This window comes from Schistocerca nitens, chromosome 1, assembly GCF_023898315.1.
Source record: "Schistocerca nitens isolate TAMUIC-IGC-003100 chromosome 1, iqSchNite1.1, whole genome shotgun sequence".
In the NCBI taxonomy this organism is placed as follows: domain Eukaryota; kingdom Metazoa; phylum Arthropoda; class Insecta; order Orthoptera; family Acrididae; genus Schistocerca; species Schistocerca nitens.
The window spans coordinates 496,740,476-496,748,648 of NC_064614.1; positions in this window are offsets into that span (position 1 = coordinate 496,740,476).

Below are 8,173 nucleotides of genomic sequence, written 5' to 3' on the forward strand. Positions count from 1 at the left end.
GATGATAAAAAAATACCTTCAGTTTCAAATGTGTGCTGATGTTATGTATGGCAGTTGAGGTGGAACAGTCGTTGGTGGTCAATTTCTGGTGAACCTGCACACCTCAATGTATAAGGCTTACCTAGGCAGGCAGGACTGTGTCACTGGCCACTGGTGAATACCAACACTCAATCAAACAAGAAGGCTTGCATAGCCAGTCCAGACTTGAGGATTGAAAAGAGTTCTTCAGTGTAGAGTAGCAGAACACGTGCTGCTGGTCAGAATGTGTCGTTAATTGTTAAAAGAAAAGAAGGCACTTTTGAAAAAGTGTCACTTTTCTATATTTAATAATGTCTAGAGAGCATCGCAGGTACATTAAGGTCTATCAATTGGTTATGCAGTGGGATGTTGTTGATCAAAACTTCTAGTTCCCAACAAGCAACAAACCTGCAGAAAACAAAAATCCATGAGGAATATGCTATTGAAGCTGTGCTCCACACCACCTTGAATTACGCCAAAGGTGTTGTCCAGGGATCTGGTGTACATTTCCCAAGGAGGAAATGAAAGATGAGTGGGATCTAGAAGACACAGGCGACATGCAAAAACTCGTGAAGAGGTTAGACGGATATCTTGTAAAATCTGACTGCTTTATCCTGACGTTCTATAGCACAAAACTTCCAGAGTATGTCATGGCAGGTTTCCTTTGCGCAAGTCTGTAGCCTTATGTCCCCAACCCAGTGCGCTGTTTCAAATGCCAGTGCTTTGGGCATACTACTCTGGGTGTAAGGGAGAAGTCACTTGTGGCAAATGTGGTAAGGCTGCCCTCAAAAGAATCACTTATTCATCTCCTTTGAAGTGTGTGAATTGATACAGGGCTCACCCTGTCTGGAGTAGGGACTGCAGCATACATCCTGAAGAAAGGAAGATGCATGAGCTTAAAACTACAAAGCGCATCCCATATGGTTAGGCCAAAGAGATGTATAAAGCCATGCTGCCCCCACAATTATTACGTCCTTTGTTTCAGCTCTTAAAAAGCCTGTTCAGAAAGCATATGTTGCTACACAAATGGAGGTTGCTAGTGTCAGCACAAGCACCTGAATTTGTCAATGCACTTTTGCTGCTGTAGTTATTTTGAAGTTAACTTCCCCCAGAACATCAGAAAAGATTGTGGTTGCCAACAGTGAGGAGTTTCCTACCCCTCCTAAAGTTCAATATGGTTCACTGTCCAGTGCTGCCACTATAACTTCTGCAGTTATGGCTCTGAAGTTCCACAGGTAAAGAAGCCGAAGGCAAAGAATCAAACACTGATAGAGATGGGAAGTAAAGAGTCTGATGATGTTGACATCATCCTCTGTGCCATCCCTCTTGAGTCTTCTTCAGAACTGATGGACCTAGATGTTGTAGTGGGGCAATCATCTCACCCCAAAACTGAGCTCCACCCATTGTGGGCTCCCCTCCCCTCCCCAACAGAAAGTCGGTGTGAAAATGCTACCCCCCGGGCTTCCATACTACACTGGAACATTAATGGGTTCAGGACAAATGTTGAGGAATTGAAACTCCTATCATAGGAATGCCCCCTATGATTGTGTTTGCAGGAAACATGTTTTAAAGCATCTGATGCCCCAGTACTACAAGGCTATATACTCTGTTGCAAGGTGGACCTGCAGGAGAAAGGGCCATGGGAGGGTTCACTATGTTTGTCAGTAACGTGCACAACTCCTCTGCTCTCCCCCAAGCTACTGACCTGCAAGCAGTTGCAGTTGAAGTTCATGTGTGTCAGAGGATCACTGTTTGCTCGCTATATTTATCTCCGCAAGATTTGACTGACTCTGACATATCTTATAGAACGTCTCCCCCAACCATTTCTCCTACTGGGAGACTCCAATGGCAATAATTATTGTTAGGCTCAACCCCTGCTTGCAATCGTGGTCAGAGTTTGAGGAGCCTCATGACGTCTCATGAGCTGAGCATCCTAAACAAAGATACTACCCATCATTTCTGTGCTGGTATTGGGTCATTTTGAGCCATTGACCTCTCTTTCTGTTCTCCAAACCTCAAAGCTCTGTTCAGTGGGAAGTCATTGATGGCCTCCTTTCCCATGACCAACACCCACTCCATGTTCAACGACTGGAGGAGTCATCCCCTGGAAGGCTGCAGTCACAATGGATGTCCAGCAGAACTAACTGGATGCTTTTCTGCCAGTTGGTTGTTTGAATGAGGTGACAATGTCTGATGTGGGTGGACTAAGTCACATGAGTGATCCACCATGCCACTGACATCTCCATTCTGAAGCCACGGTGCCATTTTAGGGGGGTAACCTGTTCTTTGGTGGACTGTTTAGTGCCATTCAGTAATCCAGGTGGGGTGTGCGGCACTGTGGTGATTTAAGTGCCACCCAGTGGCAGAAAACCTCACAGCCTTTTGATCAGCAAGGACCAAGGCACGAGGCATCATCAAGGAGAGCAGAAAAGGTCATGACAATCTTTCCTGGAGTCTGTCAATCATTCAACTTGCCCTACAACAGTATGGGAAACTATCAGGAGGATTTCCAGTAAAAGCAATGTGTTACCTGTTGCAGCACTGTTGAATCAGGGGTGTCTACAAACAATATTAGGACATCATGCAGACAATGGAAGAGCATTTTGCAACAACCCAGCCAGAAACCAGCATTCTGTCATTACCAGGCCACAATGGAAAGGGGTGAACTGGACTTCACTCCACCATTTCGTAGTCCTACAACTGTCCATTCTTTATGTGGCAGCTGGATTTGGCACGGTCGAATGCTCATGGTACTGCATCTGGTCATGACCAAATCTAATACAGCACGCTGCGGAACTTGCAACCACCATCAAAGGAAGTCATCTTACAATGTCTTAATTTGATGTGGCTGACCAGCTTCTCTCCCAACTCGTGGAGGGAGGCAATTTTGATACATCTTCTCAAACCAGGAAAGTATCAAATTTACCAGTAGTTGACAAACTGCCTATTGGCTTCTGTCTTGGGTTCTTCGGCCGACGTTCATCTAATGATTTTTCTGACGTTTCGCCAGCACGAGTGGCTGGCATTGTCAAAGCTTCACCCTCCATTGCCGGTGGTGAACTGGAGTCGAGCTCGCGGGCGCAGACTATATGTACCTGGCGCGCCAACGTCCGAGGGCTTCTCCGCGGTCATTTCCGGTGCGGTTCTCCTCTTGCTACCTGCGACGGTCGTTCGCTGCAGTACGGGAAGCCAGGATCCGTTGACCTTAAGGCTTTCCTCTTTCTTGTTCAAACTGTTCGCGTGTTTTTGTATTTCTACAGCTTCTCTGAACAAGCGCGTGTGATAGTGGTTCTCTACAGCCAGAACTTCCGTGTCGGCGAATTTTATTACGTGGTCGGTCTCATTCAGTGCGTGTTCTGCCACGGCCGATTTCTCCACCTGCCCCAACCTGCAATGTCGCTTATGCTCCTTGATCCTGGTGTTAATGGATCGTCCAGTCATCCCGACATAAACTTTTCCGCATGTGCATGGTATGCGGTATATTCCCGACATTGAAAGTGGGTCTCTTTTCTCCTTCGCCGATCTAAGACACTCTTTGATCTTCCTTGTCGGTTTGAAGATCGTCTTTACGCCATGTTTGCGCAATATACGGCCGATTCTGTCCGTCACTCTGGGAATGTATGGCAGAAAGGCCGTACCCGACATTTCTTTTTCTGGTTCCTTACTTCGCCGAGTGTTTGGCTCAGTTACACTTCTAATATAATTTGTGGAGTACCCATTGCTCCTCAGGACTGTTTCCAGGTGTTGCATTTCTCGTTTGAGGTGTTGCGGCTCACATATTCGTCCTGCTCTCGTTACGAGCGTACTAATCATGCCCCTTTTCTGGCAAACTGTCAAACTGCACAAACTGTCAAACCACCACCCGAGCCGTATATTGCGCAAACATGGCGTAAAGACGATCTTCAAACCGACAAGGAAGATCAAAGAGTGTCTTAGATCGGCGAAGGAGAAAAGAGACCCACTTTCAATGTCGGGAATATACCGCATACCATGCACATGCGGAAAAGTTTATGTCGGGATGACTGGACGATCCATTAACACCAGGATCAAGGAGCATAAGCGACATTGCAGGTTGGGGCAGGTGGAGAAATCGGCCGTGGCAGAACACGCACTGAATGAGACCGACCACGTAATAAAATTCGCCGACACGGAAGTTCTGGCTGTAGAGAACCACTATCACACGCGCTTGTTCAGAGAAGCTGTAGAAATACAAAAACACGCGAACAGTTTGAACAAGAAAGAGGAAAGCCTTAAGGTCAACGGATCCTGGCTTCCCGTACTGCAGCGAACGACCGTCGCAGGTAGCAAGAGGAGAACCGCACCGGAAATGACCGCGGAGAAGCCCTCGGACGTTGGCGCGCCAGGTACATATAGTCTGCGCCCGCGAGCTCGGCTCCAGTTCACCACCGGCAATGGAGGGTGAAGCTTTGACAATGCCAGCCACTCGTGCTGGCGAAACGTCAGAAAAATCATTAGATGAACGTCGGCCGAAGAACCCGAGACAGAAGCCAATAGGCAGTTTGCTAACAAGTGGCCACGAAAGCCTCAACAATTTTGTATTACCAGTAGTTACTGGAGCATCGCATTAATGAGTTGTGTAGGAAAGACCTTGGAGAGAATGATTAATCATTTGGTTTGGATGTTACAGACCAGGCAGCTCCAAAGTCGCTCTCAGTGTGGATTCAGGAAATGTCAATCCACGGTGAACAATTGATTGCTAGAGGCAGCTATCTAGCAAGCATTCCTAAGTAAACAGCATTGTATAGGTATATTTTTGATGTATGCATACAACACTACTTGAGACCACTATTCTAGGGATGCTCCAGCAATGGGGCTTATGTAACCATCTCCCCATCTTCATTTGGTCCTTCTTATAAAAGTGCTTTTTTTGATACTGCGTTGGAGACATGCTGTTAGATCATTGTAAGCAGGAGATTGGTGTCCCTCAGGGCAGTGTTTTAAGTGTTATCCTCTTTGCCACAGCCATAAAGAGTATCATGTCTACAGAAAGGAGTCCCTTACAATGTTCCTTATTTTTGGATGATTTTGCAGTTTTGTATTCCTCCTCCAGTATCCAGTATTGCAACTTGCACTTACAGTTAAGAGGGTGGAGGAGTGCAAAGACGGGTTTTACATTTTTGGCAGGAAGAGAGAGAGAGAGAGAGAATTTTCATTTAAATTGTTCTTCCTATCTTGTTCGTTTACCTGAATTGCGTATCTCCTTTTTAAAGACTGTGCGGTTTTTGGGCCTCAATTTTGACTCCAAACTCTTTTGGTTACCACACCTGAAGGGAAATACCCAGAAGGTACTGAATATTTTGAAGTGTCTTAGCCACAAGTCTTAGACATACAAGGTGCATCTGCTCCAGTGTTATAAGGCTTTCGTGCGATCATGGGAGAATTATAGATGCACAGTGTATGGTTCAGCAAGGCCTTCGTACCTGAAGATTATTGACACTGTACGCCATGAGAGTACCAGGCTGGCCATGGGCACTTGCAGGACCTCGCTACTTCCACTTCCCCAGCAGACCATACCACTGGTCATCCAGCTACGGAATGCCTCTTTACCAATCATTGACAGGCAATGAGGTCATTTAGGATCAGTGCAAGGTATGTGCTTGGGGCCCTCGATGTGAGGCATGTAAAGGTTCAAATCCAGGGTCCTAACTGATTGCCACTCTGTTTACTGCAGAGGCCCAGAGTAATTTTAGATTTAGTACAGTATGGCAGAGGTTGCACTCTTGCATACATTTTAATACATACTTTTTTGACATAAATAAGCACCACAGCTGTGTATCTATATTTACAGATGGGTCAAAATGGGGACCCCCTTGATTGTTCTGTTTTTTGCCCTGATTGTGTCCTCAGGATCCAACTGCCTCAAGAATTTACTGTCTATGACACAGAGTTATACGCAACCTTGCAGGCACTGGAGCACATAAAATGTGTTTTGAGTGCTAAACTCCTTTTCTGTTCCAATTCCCTGAATATCCAGTATGGTCGTTCAGAATATCCAGTATGCCCTCCTCCAACTTCAAAAGACTGGGGAAAGGGGTGTCTTTCTGCAGGGTGCAAGGGCACACGGGTATTGCATGCAGGGAACAAAAGGGTTGATGTTAGCAGCCAAGGAGGCATGTCGTGATCCTGAGTTAGTTGGGAGTGCTATCTCCCATCATGCAATCACCTAGCTTTTAAGGTACAGGTCCCTGCATCAATGAGAGAATGAGTAGATAGAAGTGGCTGATAATAAACTCCGTGTAGCAAAGCCACAACATCGCCAAGGTACACTTCTTTCCAGCCACACAGACAGGACGAGGTCCTCCTTACTTGTCTTCGCATAGGCCACGGCCCTATGATGCATGACTTGTTTCTCTGGAAAGAGGATCCTACAATGTGTGGTGCTGGTGGCAGTCATCACTGTTCACCAATTTTTATTAGAATGCATTTTTTTTCAGACCAGACAGCTGTGGCAGATTTACTGGCAGATCTGCCTTCTATTTTAAGTGACTCAAACGAATGTAAATAGTGCAACATGTTTCCTCAGATTTGAGGGAGATGGTCTTAATGAGTTAATACAGTGACTGACTCACCCATGCTTTTTGTAAGTGGTCAGCTAGTCACATTTGTCTGTGCCCTTGTTTTACCTCCTTGGTTGTTGTACTTATGTTTTAATCCTTCGTATAGCACTTTTCACCATTTCTCCATTGTCTTAAGGATTTTTTGAGACAGAGTGATTGTGTGGTCAATGGGAAAGAGGTGGCAGTGAGTGTCATTTTGTAGGTTTCATCCTTACTGTGTGCAACAATTTTATCCACATTCATTTCTTTTAATATGTTTAAGGGTGCTGATAACCTCACTGTTGAGCACCCATAAACTTGAAATGCACACATCATAAATCAACTCATAAGATACTCTGTTAATTGCTTGCTCCCTATGAAATTCTTTCTGGCACCAAGGACACCCATGCCCCATGATGTTTTGACAGTTGGGCAGGAAAGATGATGGGACATGTTTTTCATTCAGCAGCAGTGTTTCTTCTCACCCTGAGATATTAACAACAAATCTACTTGTTGCTACTGCTGACCAGAAAACTGGGAAAAGTGAAGGATGATATTTTATGCTAAATATTATTTTGTACATCATACATATGACGTACATTCATCCAGACCAGATGCATGTATATATATATGGGGATTCACTTCTCATCTCAAGTTTACTGGAGTCCTGGAGTCTCATGGGATACTCAATGTGCTCATGTTTATAATACAGTAGAGCGTCGATTATCCGAACGTCGGTCAACCGAACGACCGCTTAACTGAACTGTGTACTCGCTCGCACCTGTTACTCTCCCACCCTACCGTCCATCATCCCCCTCACTCCCAAACCAAGTTTCCCACAGTAGTCGCCGCACTGGGCCACAGCTGGCGGAAAATTGCTTCTAATGGGGCCTTCACAAGGCGCTGCTGACAGGCCAAGTCGCCAGTAGCTGTGTTTCAACAATCAGCACACTTCTGTCGGCTTGGCACTGGCAGTAGAAATAGCGGCAGTATCAAAGCTGTTCATGGCAACAGTTGCGCCAGCTTAAGAGTTGAGGCGTGCCGCTCCGTGCAGTTTGAAGGATTGCGCGCCCCCGAGAAGAGCTTCTCACGGTGCAAACAGTCACCTTCTGTTCTCTGTTACGACCACTTGTGTGCTGCTGCGTGAAGAAGTGAACTTGGCGATACAAAATGCTTAAACGTAAACGTGTTGTCCTTTCTATGAGGGACAAGTATGAGATTATTACTATATTATATTCCTACTGAAGTTGCCTTTGTATGTTACTTTGTAATACTAAAAGAGATGCCTGTTTTTATGAATGAATTTACTGTACAGTGCTTCTTTTTGGCAAATAAACATGTACAGTTCGATTATCCGAACAAACCAGTTTTCTGAACACCCATGTCCCCCAATTACTTTGGATAATCGATGCTCTACTGTACTCACAAATATTATGCATTTGGTATTTACTTGTATGCTATGCATGTTTCTTATTATCTCTCTTCCAAGCCAAAAATGACTATGCAAAGTAACAGAACTTGTCATTGTTTGGCCATTAATAATGGACACTCTGTCAACTATATTCTTTGAAAGAGGGATATATCAGACCCCCCCCCCA